Genomic DNA, 17,364 nt, shown 5'->3' with positions numbered 1-17,364 from the left:
GACTCTAAAACAAAACCAGAACTATCTTAGTACATGATGATACAAATTATTAATTTTATTTTATATTAGATTTTGTTTGTAACAGCAAAGGAGAATGCATTGTGACAGACTTGACCAAGATTCCAACCCAGATCTACTAAACCTCCAGTCAGGTGCTCTTTCACAGGAGTCATCTGGCCACAGGCAATTGACGCAATATTCCTCCCTCCCTCATGGTCTCCAGCCCCTAGAGACAACAACCAAGGCTCTCTTTCCTGACAAGTCTTTCACTGTCACTTCAGGGCATGCCACACTACCAAATGTAATAGGAGAGAGAAAAATTTTACAGACCAGACGAGTGTGCAAACAAAATATTATTAATAAGTGTTGCAGTCAGAGGGGTTCTGTGGCTGGCACATAGCTCAGTTCGCAGAGTATCTGACATGATGACTGGAGTTTCTGGGGGTCCGGATTCAAATCCTGGTCTGGTCTGTCACATTTTTTTCCTCTCCAATTATATTTGGAGCTATGGACGTGACACGAGAAAGATCCTTCATTGCAGGGTTGCCTCTAGAACTCAGGGGCCAGGGAATTTACCCTATACAATGACATAATCCCTTCGTTATTCTGGTATTCCCCCATAACCCTCCATTAGGGGAGGACCCCTCAACATCCTTCTACCTTTTACATTTCTCCTGTTTTTACAATCTTATTTTCAATCTTATCAACATACATTGTTTCAGGAAAGAGCCTGGGTTTGTGTCTTTGGGAGCCAATGATCTTTAAGGAGGGAGAAATGTGGTGGTCATGCAGACAGATTCAAGAGCTGGTGGCTAGATAGTTAGAATAATCCTCACCACAAATAAGGATGTTCATTTTTTTAACAATCAAACAATCTATCCACTGGCTAGGATAGCTCAGTTGGTAGAGCACCTGACTGGAGATTCAGTAGGCACTGCTTCCAATGAATCCCAGTCTAGTTTGACACATCCTTCTCCTTTGAAGGCTTTCCCTGCCATTACAATTAACCCTTTCATGATAGCTGCGGTACTACTCATTTGCAGCCATTGCATGGCAAATTAATAACGCTTGGCAATGTTTTAGTTGATAGGTAATCATTTCGCCATGGAAAAGAGTAGTACAGCTCAGTTATTCTGAAAGGGTCTCGTTTTTTAAAATTAAAATATTATGAATATTTAATTATTTAAAATCATTTGCTAAGATATTGCAAATACCGGATAAAATGCAGAATTATTCACCTTTATTTCCGTTACCCCCTGAGTCTGAGGGAAGAAAATATTTGCAGCAGACTGATAGTTGAAGAGTTGAATCTATTTGAAGTCCTGGTCCTTCAGTGCATCGCACTTTTTAACATTATAAGATCTCAATGAATTTATAATCAAACAGTGCTGTTATACTGACTCCTCTGACTCTTATATGCTGCACATAAATAACTAACACTCATGAAAATCGTCCAGAAATGTGGGTTTTTTTTGTTTACACCCCAAACGCCACCATGTTGAATTTGTAATACATAAACTATTCAACGGTACAGACTACCGATTCCGGAAAACAACGTGTCTTTCACTCACTTACTTGCTCTTTTTTTCCACCCCTTCTCATTAATTTATTATTAATTAAATAATTCAAATTTTTATTTTATTTTGTTTTAGTTTATTTATCTATTTATTCACACCTGCTCACACTTTTTATTTATTTTTAAATTCATTTTTTAGTTTATTGGATATTTTATTTCGTCTACTATATAACTATATAACGTTATACTGATAGAAATACAAAATCACTGATAAAGAGGAAAAACGATTTTCTTTGTGTAAAGAAATGTCATTTCTTGAGAAAATTGTAAACCTGTTACTGTATGAATTTTCTCCTTTATACCAATGTCCCTGAACTTGATGGAATTATCTGGTCAAGGTTATGACACATCCTCTGGCTCCGGGGCCATGAAACTTAGATGAGTTCACTTTTCATCTCAGTCTCAATTTTCTACAAATGTATTTTATATAGCCTTAAATGAATGACAGTAAATCCAACTCAGTCTGATGAATATGAGTTTTATATTGTAGTTGATTGACGGAAACATTATTTCAAATATTCTCTGCAATGTGATTATAAAACAATGGGCTCAAAGATATCCCTATACAAAGAGGAACTTAATGATGGAATGAGAAAAGTGTGTGTCCCTAACTCATTTTCTGTTTAAAATAAATCCATTCGTCACTTAGGTTCAGCCACGCACAGGGGTAAGTTCGTTAATAAATTCTTTAGGGTACAGTCTACACGCGCACTTATTATCGTGTTAAAAGGGTGGAGAGCTGGTCAGAAAAAAATGACAGCTTAAAAAGGACAAAAAATTGTCCAAAATCAAAAATTCTATTATTTTTGGTATTAGTATTATTAAAGATTAATTAAATTTGAGGCTCCAATGCAATCATCTTTCATGTTCTTTGGAGGTAAAGAAAATTTTTTATCAATTATTTATAATTTGCATATTGAATAAGTTTTGTTTTGTTTTTGTTTTGTTTCTTTTTTTTTTTTTTAATAATACTTTATTCAATGAAAACATGATAACAATATAACTTTGGGGCAATGACGTCCGCAGATGTCCCCCTATAATAATCCTCACTAGGGGTGCCAGGGGCTCCCTAGATTGGATAGTAAAATACATATATTTGACAGATGTAACAATATTTAAATCAATATAGTATATATATTAATCAATTTGTATATTGACAAAGTACAGATACGGATAGAAGATACCTTTATGTTGCTAGGAGAACACACAAAACACTGTCCAACACACCCCTGAGCAACATGTATAGAGGGCATATTGAATAAGTTAATTTAAATATATTTTATCTAATTTTAAAATATTTACCAATTACTCATTATCATAAGGTTGATTTAGATGTATTTTATTAAGATTCCCTTAATTAAAAAAAATCATTTGAATGCAGTTTTATTAAAATATACTCGATATTCAATGTAACATTAAGTTGAGATCGTAACATATTCAAACCTGAATTAATGTTTCATTACGTGTCAGGGTGTCTCGCAGACTTCCTAGAGCCGAGTCCCATTTATTTAGCTTTTAAAGAGGGAAACGTTACATTACTGGATGTTTCGCACACTGACCAGAGAAGGACAGTAAAATAACAAACGTAGACGTCGCTAACATTGTGTTATATAATTTGGGGACTGTTGGTCATTAAGTCATTTATGGTCCACGGCCCAATAAGTCCCAATATTTAGTTTACTGTCAATGTTTACATTGAGGTTAGCTTATCACATTGGAGGGAATGTTACTCTCTGTTCACGAATGACCTAAAGGTACAGTATTCTAAAAATCATCACTTCTATATGCATCAATTGAAAATTGACAGATATTATACTTCTTTTAAAAAGAGGTTAGAGTGTATTTACAGTAAATAGAGTTAGAATATATACAGTAAATAAAGTTGAAATACGAATACCGTTATTTCAAATCGAATGATATAATTTATGTAAAGACTTGAGGAGGTAGGCAGTGATTTTCTTTTTCAATGTTTACATTTTCTTCAAATGGAAGAAGAAGGCACCATTGTCTATACTTTTAAAATTCATATTTACAATACTACAAAATCTGCAGAGATATCATCGATTTTTTTAACGGATTATTTTTTTTATTTAACAGAAAGTAAGGACAACCCTGACGAGGCACAAGTCTGTGATTTCTGTATTTACACAACTCAGGCATGTCTGTATTACTCAGGTATAGTACATTCTTCATAAGCATGATTTAATTTGGTCGCTTTTTCTGTGTGATTATCCTACTTATTTCCGACTGACGAATTAAGTAAAAAGAATGTTTTTAAAGTTGGAAATCTTATTGTTTCTTTAATTTTTGTACAAAAATTTCTAAAGAATAAACTGATGCAGTACGTATTATTGCATCTCTTATCCACAGCCCCTCTTATAAGACTGAATGAAATTTAATGAAACTTTCACAGATTCTTTATTTCATAGTGTCATTGTGGACCTCCTAATTATACTTTTTGATCTGAGACATATTTCGGGTTTCCTATAGCAAAACATTGACACTGCCATTCTTCTTATAATGTAGAAGGGTGCCCATTTCTTTTCCGCATGTCCTTTTATATACCACTGAATGAAAATTATTGAGACTTTCATAGATTCTTTATTACATAATGTCATTGTGCACCTCCTTTTTTGGATCAGACACTTAATTCGGGTCTCCCATAGCAAAACATGGACTTTGCCATTATAATCATATAGGAAGCGGGGGCATCATTTAGTGAGTTCACTGCTCACAGTATCTTTAGTTTAAATGGTAATTGCTTGTTTATATAGGCATTTAAATCAAATTTGATGACAAATTAAAGATTTGTGTAATATCTGTCCACCCGGGTCTTTTGATATTGCACATAGCCACATAGCCATGGAAAAACACTCAGAAACACACGTGTTTTGATTTGTACTGTTTCCTAGTATATGGCCGGAGAAACCGCTCAGGGGTGGGGGAGGTGTAATTATTTTGCCGATATAAAGAATACCATAGAAACTACAGGCACTGTGAGCAATAAGCTCACTGAATGATACCCCCGCTTCTCATATGGTTAAAATGGCAAAGACCAGATTTTTTTCAACTTGGAAACTCGAAATAAGTATCAGATAAAAAAAAGTAAAATAGGAGGTGCACAATGACGTTATGTAATAAAGAATCTGTGAAACATCATAAAATTTTATTCAATGGTAAAGGAGGAGTTATGGATAAGAGAATGGTACCCTTCAATATTATAGCATCTTCGCTAGCCAAGGGTTTCTGATACGCTCCTCTCCTCATAATCCCTTGGCCTACGGTGTTCATAGAAATTGGGATTTTTTTCCAGAGTTCTAATTGGATTTCAGTACACCCAGGTCGACCAATCAGCAATTGTTTTTTTGTAAATGACGATATTTGCCTTCGGGGTACATCTTCACTCTTTAATCTCGGAAATGAAAAACGCAAGTAAACAACGATCCGTAAGATAACATTCAATTCTATGAATAGCCATGGTGTCATCCAATATCTTCTAAATATGTGAATAAGAATCTATATTGAAGCTTCAGATTTGTTCTATAAATAATGAATAAACATAACTCAATTATTACTTCTGAATTATTCTTGAAAAAACTTTGATTTAATTTTTTTTAACACGTGTCTTTATTTCTGGCGATGACGCAATCTGTGCGTACCTGATAGATTCGAGATCACGTGACGGAAAACAATCCCGTCTTTTGACTTCACCGTATGCCAAGGGTTTATGAGGACGAATAGCCTGGACTTTAATTTATTGTGGGGAATGGTTGTGTACAAAGTTAAAAAGTCGTAAGTTTTTAAGCTGTTTATCTTGTGATTTCAAATTGTCCAAAAGTTCCTTTGACTTTTTTAGTATCCACATCTGATTTTCTTGAATATATTGTTGCACAGTACTCTTGAAGTTTCTCCTTCACTACTGTTAATATCTTATAGTGAGGACTGTAACATTTTTTTAAGATGAGGTTATTTAAAATACTGCAGTATATTAAAAATATATTTTCCTAAGGGCAAGTGACGATGTCATTCAGAAATACCTCCGTATGTTCACAAAGTTAAAAAAGTTGAAGTTTGTCAATTCGAGTCATATAAAACTTATAATATGAGAGTATCTGAATAGTCACAAGTATTATGCGCATACATACATAAAGTTATTGAGTCTAAACACCTTGCACGAACTCGGGAAAACACACGCAGAGAAGTGATTCTATGCATTTTTTTTTGTTACTTGGGCTTGATAATTCACTTATCTGTATTAGAACTGTGTAAATAATTGAAATATTTATATAACTCCTATCTGAGGCGGGGGTATCATTTTCTGAGTTTGGTGCTCACTTTACCTCGTTTTTTCTGTAAAAACAGTTGCATATTGGAATATTATTATCATTGCGTAAAAAGAAATGAAATATTACAACTAATGTAAGCGAAGACAATATTTTAATCACATGTCATGTTTTAATGTTTCAATATTTTTGACCTGTGAAACATCGTTTTCTCCTTCATCCAAAACCATTTTTTTTCATCAGACTGGCTCCACGTGACAAGGGTTCTTCGCTGTGATTGGTCTGATCGGGTTTCTGTTTGGTAACCGCTGGAGTGTTCGTCTGTCTGCTTGTGACTCAATTATCTCAGAGGCGACTAGTACATATTTTGACGACTGTGACTGCAGCAGGGACAGGTATGTGTTACTGGGGGTTATGCAGGTTGTAAACGGCAATAATCTCTACATAGTGTATTCAAAATTCACAAAGATTGAACTCTATTTTGCTTTTCCACGGGAAATACTGAGTAGTCCTTGGCCTTGGGTAACTGGATTATTCACTGTATAATAGTTTTAATCATATGCCAGTTATTCCTGGCGCACTAACGTGTGCATTATTTTTCAGGTGTAGCAGTGTTGGTCGCCATTGCTATATATGGCACTCATTACAATAACCCCCCAGAGGTCTCCTCTCCAAAACTGAATCTGGGCTCCTCCACAGGAAACATGGACCTCGGTCTTTCTCGTTCAGGATCTGATACAATCAACTGGGCTGGGAAACTATTTGGTTCTTCGCATGCCCAATGAAACCACCGACCCTGGGTGGGCGTATGGACTGTGTGTGGCGGCTCTAATCTTAGATGTCATTACCACCATCTTACTAATTTTAAACACTGTCATAAAACCCAATATTTAGACATATTACAAAATTGGTCATTTTCTGCATTACATATGTGCAAAAATTGTGATGATACCTGTGACCTTTGACCTGGACAAATCTTTTTCCCAAGAACTGTTGCATCTAATCTATATACTTCTTTATTTAAGAAGTTGTTTTTTATGTTTAAGCCTTTACCTGTAGATATACAATATATGAAATATACACTACTTATTCTCACACATGTTACTGATTAATTACTGATTGAATGTTGTGTTGTTTACCCTTTAAGGCATTAGTTTTATTCATTGCTAATTTGCTTTTTATATCTTTTTTTCTTTTACATTTCAAGTCATTTGTAACCCTTCATTGTAACTTTTTATTTCAATTTTTAAATTAAAACCTTTAACTCCATCTTATAGTTCCGCCGAAATATCCTGAATTATGGCCGACTCGGGGTTAAACACCAATAAAAAAAGACTTTTTTACCTTTTTTTGAAAGAAGTGTACATCCTTAATCAAAGAGTAATTCGTTAAAAAAATTTTTTAAGATCTGCATCTTGAAAGTTTGTAGATGTATTTTCTTTTTACATTATATTTTTTTAAGAATGCAAATATGATTTGGTAAGTTAGAATTATAACTTTTCCCAAAAAGAAACTATCGTTTTGAAGGAAAACTATCTTATCAAAAGTTTGTCAAATGCGTAAATATTTAAACATGTAAATAAATATATCAATCTATGTTTTTGGTGACTTTTTTTTACAACAATCTTTGGAATTCCAAAATTTGGGACAAATTGCACACCGTTCTTAGCAGACCTATTTTTTTATTCACATGAAGCAGAATTTTTAAAAATTTTTTGCGTGAAAAAAAAAAAAAAAAATTTAAAAAATATTTCCTTTTTGGCCTTCCACTCAACATTTAGATACATATATCAACGACGTATTGTCGATAAAAAAAGGTAATTTCCCCTTCTTATGTCCATACGATATATCCTGGGGAGCTTGAGATAAAAGATTCCACAGAGTCTGACCATCTTTTCATCATATTTAGATATTTTCTTGAAAAAGACGTTTATGCATGGTAATCTAACAACCAAGCTCTATAATAAACGTAATGACCATAACTTTTCAATCGTCAGTCTCCCTTTCTTATGCAGCAATATGCCTTTTCCCTTCTTTTCATTCTTCGTTTTGATACGCAAGAGCCTGCTCTGCTATGAAAATTTTTACAACGGGGGGGGAAACTATAGACAAACAAATTGATGAAACAAAAATTTCAACTGGCTTTTTATTTTAAAATTTATTCCCTTTTCGTAAGTTTATGGTCAAAACAATGACCTTGTTTACCAAATACAATTTTTAAATTGAGTCAAATGTTGACTGACGTTTTTCATCTAATTGTTGGTCCATTATTTTATACACTGGGTTGACGAAGTATTTTTCCATTTCCGATCATGACAAGGGGCCCCGGCGGGTATGACCAAACGGGGGGTGTTTTTCCTCCATGGCACCTAATCCCCCCTTTTGGTGAAATTTGGGGGGTCCGTGTTTTTCTGCTCCTATTCAGTTTTATGGACTTTTGATCTGGAACACTGTTCGTTATCTCCATATGTTTCAATAAAAGAGGAACAATTTTAGACTATTCAGGTTTTTGAAAAAAAAACGAAATGTCTCTTCTTTTTTCCCCCTTTTTTTTAAAAAAAATAGTAAAAATTTTATTTCGTTGAGGCTGACATTTTTAAAAAAAAAAATAAAAATAAAACCATTTTTTAACTACTGAGTACATGAAATATTTATTACATACTGGGGTATTTAAAAATAATATTTTATACAGATAAAAACTTGGGGGGTACTGTGAGCGATGAGCTCACTAAATGATACCCCCCGCCTCCCATATGGTTTTAACTGTTGAAAAAGTCCATGTTTTCCTGTGGCCAAAACCCCAAAAATGTTTGGGTCAAAAAATTTAAAAAAGGAGGTGCACAATGGCAATATGTAAAAAGATTTTTGTGAAAGTTTCATCAAATTTCATTCAGTGGTATGAGAGGAGTTGCGGAATTGGAAAAAATGGGTTTCCCCCAAAAAATAACGGGCGGACGGACGGACGGACGGACGTCAGAACGGACGGGCGGGCGGGCGAATTTAAAGATTACTATATACCCTCCCGCTTTTGGGGGGGGGGGGATAAAAAAAAAGGGAAACTAAATTCAAAGTTTAATTTTTTTTAAAGGATTTTACCGAAAAAATAAAATTTTTCTTTACCGGAGGCGTGGTTTTTCCCTTTTTCAAGGGGGGTAATTATATTTTAAAAAATGGTTTTTTTAAAACAATTCAACTAATATATATGAAAATTAATGAAAAAGAGTCATGATTACAAACAATGTTTTATCACAAAAATTAGAACAAAACTCTGGAATTCCCCAGGTGGGGTCAGGGGGCCTGGAGGAGTAAGCATCCCTTTTTTACTGGTCATACCCGCCTTGAGCCCCTATAAGACTAGGTAACGAAACAGTCCTTAGTAAAATTTGGAAAAAACAATTAAAGGCCTAAAAATTGGTATGATGCAAGTCAGCAAAAAATACGGGCCATAGGTTATATTTCTAAAATATTTTTTTACCGACCATAGAATTCTTAAAGTATCGATTTTAAAAAGAGGTATTGAAATTCCTGTAACATCAATTTATCGTTCAGTAGCATGTCTCGATTAAATCTTATTCGGAGCATGCTCTTGAGTAACGAATTAGTTAGGAAATGTTAACAACATGTGGAAGTTATTACAATGAAGAAAAAAATTTCCCCCATTGAAAAAAGACATCTCGTTCGTAATACAGTTTATTTGTCAGTTGGCCCATGTCGTTTTAGAGTCAACGAAACAACCAAATCAGGCATGGCATTTCTTATATAAAAAACCCCGGACAAGGGTTTTCTTCTCATGTGGATCTGTTAATTTTTTTAAAAAAATTTTGTTCATGGGTATATTACTTTTTAAAAAGGTGGGTTTTTTTAAAGGGGAACACTTCTGTTTAAAACGGAAACAATACCGCATGGGAAAATTTCCAAATTTCCGAAAAAAAGATGATTTTGGGGGTTTAGCTGATGGATCATAATAAATTGGGAAATTGGGTTACAATAACCAAAAAATTAAATTTTAGGTTCTATAGGATTTTTGGGTTAGATTTGTGTTTTAGGGATTTTTAATAGTTATCAGTAAAATTTAAAAAGGTCTATACCCGGGGTAGTATTGGGAAAAAAATAAAAAACCATAACCCACCAAATTTTTTATCTGTAGGGTTACATTCTGCTTTTTTGGAAAAAGTGTTCTGCATAACAATATTTTTTTGCTTTAAACAAAAATAATATGTTACAGTTTTCTGCATAATATAATTGTTTTCTGCATAATATAATTATTTTTCAACGTTTCGTTGCACTTAAATTTGAAAAAAAGTTTTTGTTTAAATTAAAAAAGAAATAAAATTTCAAAAATGAAATCATTATCCTACTGAAGACAGTGGGAAAATGAGTACTGAATTTATTTTAAATTAATTAAACCAATTTATCATAATCTCATGATTAAAAACTAACAACATACTATCAAAATATATAAGAATAACAAAATAAATGAAAAGATTCCTTTTTGCCGAGGAATTCTGCAGAAAAAAAAAAATTACTCCTTTTTTATTTCATCTGTTTGGGGGATTAATATCCAATCTTACAGTTAATCACGTGTTTGCTTGTCAGGGAAACATTATGAAAAAGATGTGATGATTCGTTTACCTCGTAGAATTTACTACTAGGGATGTGTGATTTTATCGGTATACCAGTATATCGCGATTTTTTGTTGCGTGATATGTATCGTGATATGGAGACCAAAATACTGGTCCTTAGGTACATATTATCAAGTCCAGAAATTATTTTTTTTTTTGTTCAATCTTTCAAATTACAATTACAGAAAGTATAAAAAAAATGTTGTAAAAAGTGAAAAGAATGGCATCTTACCGTCCAAACATAATAAATTTTATATACATAAAAATTTCAAGAAGGTAAAATTTTGTTTTTTCTAGTATATTTTTTTAGAAAAATAATGACTTTTCATATAAAAACTGCTTTTAAAAAAATATCATGATATTATCGTGATATTGTGGGAAAGAATCGTGATATATCGCGATACGAAATTTTTGGCGATACCCATCCCTATTTACTACAGAAAACAACAGAGGTAGTCGCCCGTACAAATATGTCTGTCACATAGACCTTTGCCTCGTCCACAACCTTCCTGAAGATCTGCATGGTCCTCGCCCCTTTGCAGACTGTGGTGTACATTATTGGGTCCTCCTTCAACAACTAGGGAACGATAAGGCGACAATTTCTAGGATATGAAATGAAAGGAAGCGCGGGGTTATGGGAGAAGTCAGTCTATTACCTAAAACTCTGTAAAACGGAGGAGGAATTGGATTCAGTGCCAGGTAAGATACTTTATTCTTATTTATAGAGATGACGCAAAAGAAACCAGAGGATGCGTGCAGAAACAAAAATCGTAGATACATGTATGTATACATATCAAAATGTCGCAATTTAAAAATTGCCAGGGTTGGGCTAGCTTGAGTAAACTGAATAGAATTTATCAAGAAAGTTGAATTAAATTTGATTCCAGGTTTTCAGAGAAGATAAGCTATGTACGGTGTTTCGAAACCTGATACACTATTTTTTGTTTGTTTTACTTCCCTCCGAGAATTTTTCAATGGTATGGTCATGGAGACACCAGTATACTTGCTGGAGGAGAACTGCGAAGTTAGATACTGTAATTATTACCTGCATATGTAGTTTATTTGATTCGATCCTTTTCAAGAGATGCTCTACGTACGAACTATGCTAAAGAGACAAACTATTGACAAATATGTTGATGATACAAGGATATCAAACAATTTCGCATAGAGTCAGTATTTTGCAATTTCTATGGTCGAAACTGGTTATTTCGACTAATGACTGGTGTTTTTATACAATTTGTTTATAGATCATTATTTTTGTCTATAATTTTTCCGTTAACCCGATCTTGACAAAAATCACATTTAAGGCGGGTGTGACAGGTCGGAAAAGGATAGTTACTCCTTCACGGGACCTTTTCCTCAGCATTTAGAGGTCTGCGTGGTTTCTTTTAAGTCGCTCAATTGTTCACTCAAAGGAAGGTTTAATTCCCATACCATTCTGCTTGCCACGATGAAATTTAATAAATCCACAGCTTTAAAAAAAAAGAGTAAATAAAACTATAATGGCTCCTGACAAATAGTATAAAATGCATGTATTTTGGATCGTTTTACTCAAGTAAAAAATATCGAATATTGTTGTTGGCCCTCTCGACCTCTTTAAAGCATTATTTGTCCTGGTTTCTGACCCTTTGTTATTTTTATGAATAGAAATTGTTGTTTTCATTGACAGAAATTGCTAAACTCTTCACCCTTCATCTAACTATCCACGGAGTGTTATGCCTGTCCCAGAAGTCGACCTTACTTGGCTTTTGTTTTTATTGCTCGTATAGATGCTTACGTAGAACTGTCCTGTTCTGATGAATGGATGACCGAACATGCTTCTCTAGTACATATTTACGATTTACTATAACTATAGGTGGACTTCCTATTTTTAGTGATTTTATTTAAAAAGAATATTTTGAAAAATATTTTCCTACGCTGTTTAAATATCTGTATATCCCAGTATACTTAAAATAAAAGACCAAAAATATAACACACCTTGGTCACTTTGGATCTTTTACTATAGGAAGCCATCGGTGGCTTACTGACAATTTAACTCTTTGATCAACTTATCTGTCGTTGACTTCTCTTACTAATGCTCTAGTAGAATGATTTCTAAAATCATACAGGCTACTGATAAATAAGTCGATATTCCAGAGATTTAACAGCCTCGTTCAAAGTCAATCTTTCACCAATCACATGTATGGTCATTACAATGAACTTGTTTGCAATATATAATCTGTTTATGCCGAATGTTGAGTGCATTTTTAAAACAAGAGGCCCATGGGCCACATCGCTCACCTGAGCACTGTGGCTAGGAAAAAGTAGAAATTGGTTTATTATTGAAAAGTTTAAATCCAAAAGTAGTCCCATGACCAATCATGGCTTTGTTATTTTTGAGAAGATGATTTTTAATGAATTTTCCTATATATTTCTATGTAAAACTTTGGTCGGCCATTGTGGCCCCGCCCTATCCCCGGGTTCATGATTTGAACAAACTTTAATCTACACTACCCGAGGATGCTTCCATATAAATATGATCAATTATGGCTTTGTTATTCTTGCGAAGAAGATTTTTAAAAAAATTTCCTATATATTTCTATGTAAAACTTTGGTCGGCCATTGTGGCCCCGCCCTACCCCCGGGGGTCATGATTTGAACAAACTTGAATCAACACTACCTGAGGATGGTTCCATATAAATATGAACAATTATGGCTTTGTTATTCTTGAGAAGAAGATTTTTAAAGAATTTCCTATATATTTCTATGTAAAACTTTGGTCGGCCATTGTGGCCCCGCCCTACCCCAGGGGGTCATGATTTGAACAAACTTGAATCTACACTACTTGAGGATGCTTCCATATAAATATGATTAATTATGGCTTTGTTATTCTTGAGAAGAAGATTTTTAAAGAATTTTCCTATATATTTCTATGTAAAACTTTGGTCGGCCATTGTGGCCCCGCCCTACCCCCAGAGGTCATCATTTGAACAAACTTGAATCTACACTATCTGAGGATGTTTCCCCATAAGTTTCATCTTTCTTGGCACAGTGGTTCTTGAGAAGAATTTTTAAAATATACCATCAAATTTTCATTAATTCCCAATTATCTCCCCTTGAATGAGGGTGTGGCCCTTCATTTGAACAAACTTGAATTCCATTTACCCAAGGATGCTTTGTGGCAAGTTTGGTTGAAATTGGCCCAGCGGTTCTTGAGAAGAAGTCGAAAATGTGAAAAGTTTACAAGCAGACAGACAGACGGACGCCGGACAAAATGTGATCAGAAAAGCTCACTTGAGCCTTCGGCTCAGGTGAGCTTATTAAAACTGTTAAGAAACTATTTTCACACTGCTTACTCCTCCAAGGCACCTGAACCAATATTTCTGGACTTTAAGAGACATCATATATATTAATTTTCAACAAAATTTTATTCACAGCTGTAAAGTGAATAGGATTGGGCAACAGGCTCAGCCTATTTTCGCCCTCACCCTACATCAAGGTCAAGGTAAATACATGTACAGAATAATATATAATAAGGGATTTTTGTTCAGATCGATCACTGTACGTTTGCTTTGCTTCTTTCTTTTCATTAAAATTATTTATGTTAAGAGATTTGAAATGGCAATAAGTGTAAACAATAATATCTTAATTTAAGGTGATACAAAAGAATGAGTGTACTCCTACATATAATATTTCTTTACGGAAATTTTATATAATACGTTCTATCTTTACAGACTGGCTCCACGTGACAAGGTCCTTCGCAGTGATTGGACTGCTCGGATTTCTGTTGGTCACCGTAGGCGTGTTCGTGTGTCTGCTTGTGACGTCATTATCTCAAAGGCGACTGGTTCATATTTTAACGACTCTAACGGCTGTAGGGAGAGGTATGAGTATAATATTGGATAGCGGTAATTTTAAAATGTTAAAAAAGTAAATTCTATAAAACTTTCAAGGAAAATTCTGTAAAACCTTCATAGATATCTACGGTGCGTATCTAAAACAAAATGTCAAATAATGATGTATTTCTTCAAGTGAAGACGGTGAAGAAAATCAGTTACATGATGCCTATTAAAATAAAATTTACAAAGAATTAATTTCTAACAATAACTGAGGGATGTTATAATATTTTGTTTTTCAATTCAATTCACAAATAAAAGTGAATGGGATTGGCCGCAGGCAAAGCCTATTTTAGCCCTCTCCTTTTTTTGATTATTGAGAGAAAACATAATGATAGAGGCCAATCTGGTCCATAAGCCATATTTCCTAGACCTACACATATAACAAGGTCACTATAAACAAGAACAGTCCTAAGTCGCAAAATAAACACTTATTTGAAATAAATTAATTATACATCAAACAGGTCTGCATTCGTCATTGATTCTGATGTAAATTTCGTCACTTCCGTTTCGCACACAAGTCCAAACTTCCAAACCCTCAAACACACAAGCGCGTTGAATTGAACATTTTTAATTGTAATGTATATATAAACAATGGGATTGGGCATGCACAAGTTCTCAAAACTTATTTCGCCCTCTCCCTACATGGAAATTCTATAAAGTTTAAGCTACATGCGTTACACAGTTCTAGAAAAAAATATTAATAAATTCACAAGCACGTTACTATACCCTCACCCCCACAAAAAAAAAACGTTGCGAGGGAATTAAAACCTAAATACCCATGCACTATGAAGCAATTTCATATATTCTGTGATCTTATCATTATTCTTATGAAGCAGTCAGTTTCTCACTTACAGATTGACATTATTTTTAGGTGTGGTCGTGCTGGTTGCCATCGCAATGTACGGTTAACACCAGAGTAACACCAGAAGGCCAGCTCCAATCATGAATCTGGGTTTACTCCGAAGAAATCCGGATTCTTCTGGTACAGGGTCTGTTGCAGCCATTTTGGCAAGAAAATTTTTCGCTTGCAATTTGTCCAAACCAACGGTAAATCCTGGACGGGCAGTCGGAATGTGTATGGCTGCGCTAATTCTCAATGTCATTACAACCATCTTACTCATAATTAATGCAGTAAAGAAACCTAAGAAGTAGAGAAAAAATAAAAATGCAAAAATTTATGTCAAAAAATTTATACGGGTACAAATATAAAAAGACATTCGTTCGTACATCAGCCACCGTTGTATAATTCTTTCTACAAGTTGTTAAAAGAACATGTTAAGCATTTGTTCGTATATAATAAATTTGTTGTTTTTCAATAATTTTTTACTTCTTTTTTCTTATGTACAACAGTTCTTGTAACTCGACAAATTCTAGGGAAAATAGGTATCTGTAAGCAAAGAACCGTAACTAGTACATTATTATCTTGAAACGTCGAATGCACTTTTAACATATTTTAATTTCTATTCATTCAGAAATACGTTGCTTCAGTTCAATGATTTGAACTTACACCAAAATTATCATTTATATATTACGAAATGACATGGCATCCTCTTCCACTTTACAATTACATCTGTTGTCTTGTTTGTTTTGTTTCTTTTTGAGTTTTAATTTCCCCTTTCTTTATGTAAAAAATTGTAAATTCATCAAGATGCAAGGATGTTTGACAATCAAATACGCCCAATAAAATTTCGAAAGTAATTTTCATAAAACCGCAGGGGCCTGTAACATACTGTATTTGATTTTACGTAATCACTATATGCATACAAAAAGAGTCTTTTTTGTATATTATATATATATTGATTACGTAAAATCAAATACAGTACGGGCCCTATAAAAATATTCAAATAGATGTTCGTATTAAATAGGTCAAAAACAACCTTGCATAATTGTGCCGATGATTTTGAAAGTTATTAACATAAAAATATGTGCCAATATTCTTTCGAATATAATTTAATTTTACTTGTATAATAGGAATCTTGTTATGAAAGAGGCAAAATCTCAATATACATTGTTCAAAAATGTTTCTGTTGTATCCAAACCTATTCTGAATTTTTTTTAAAAGGTAGAAATACAAACTGTGATCGATCTAAAATAAATCTATAATTAAATCAAAAATATAAAGAGGCCATCAAGCACAGACTCCTGGAAATTCTACAGGTGGGATCATGTGCCTTAGAGAAGTACACATCCCTAGATAACCGGTCACACCCGCCGGGAATCTTAACAACTGATCGAGGATATATTATATATAGTCAATTAATGAATAAAATCAAAGTCATAAAACATAACTATGAAGCAAGTCAGCCAAAATACGACCCATTGATTGATTGATTGATTGATTGATTGATTATGTACTGTTTAACGTCCCTCTCCAGAATATTTCACTGATATGGAGACGTCACCATTGCCGATGAAGGGCTGCAAATTTAGGTCTATGCTCGGCACTTACGGCCTTTGAGCAGGGAGGGATCTTTATCGTGCCACACCTGCTGTGACACGGGGCCTCGGTTTATACGGTCTCATCCGAAGTACCGCCCCATTTAGTCGCCTTTTACGACAAGCAAGGGGAAACTGAGGACCTATTCTAACCCGGATCCCCACGGGGCACGACCCATTGAAGGTTATTGAAGGTTATACTAGTATTTGTTAACAAGGTCATTATTACCAAAGAATTTAAGAAATGCTGACTTTAAACGAGGTTGTTGAAATCCCTGTTACATCAGCTTATCGAGTATCATCATGCCTCGCTTAAAAAAATGATCGTAAAGAGCAAGCTCTTGAGTAGCGAATACATAAGCTGGCCGAGATGTATATTCCATAAGAAAGTGATCATGGAATGTTATATAAATAGGGAAAAATGACAATGGAAAAACTAAAGTCATCTTGTTTGTCATTCAAAATGATACAATTTAATTGTTAGTTGACCCTAATCTCCAGTCAGTTTAACATCCAAATATGAAATATATACTCAGTATAGACTCAATCCAAGTTCGCTGGGATATATC

The 17,364-nt window shown here is 34.0% G+C and overlaps 1 pseudogene; it reads left to right on the top strand.

Moving 5' to 3' along the window:
• The first annotated feature begins 10,951 nt into the window (after nucleotides 1–10,951).
• Nucleotides 10,952–15,612, top strand: LOC134274244 (uncharacterized; annotated as a pseudogene).
• Nucleotides 15,613–17,364: the final 1,752 nt, after the last annotated feature.

The sequence above is a fragment of the Saccostrea cucullata genome, unplaced genomic scaffold, assembly GCF_032062105.1.
Source record: "Saccostrea cucullata isolate Sc308-1 unplaced genomic scaffold, CSIRO_AGI_Scuc_v1 ctg7182, whole genome shotgun sequence".
Taxonomy (NCBI): Eukaryota; Metazoa; Mollusca; class Bivalvia; order Ostreida; family Ostreidae; genus Saccostrea; species Saccostrea cuccullata.
The sequence above is the reverse complement of the archived record's forward strand: the minus strand, read 5'-3'. Positions and strand labels throughout refer to the sequence as shown.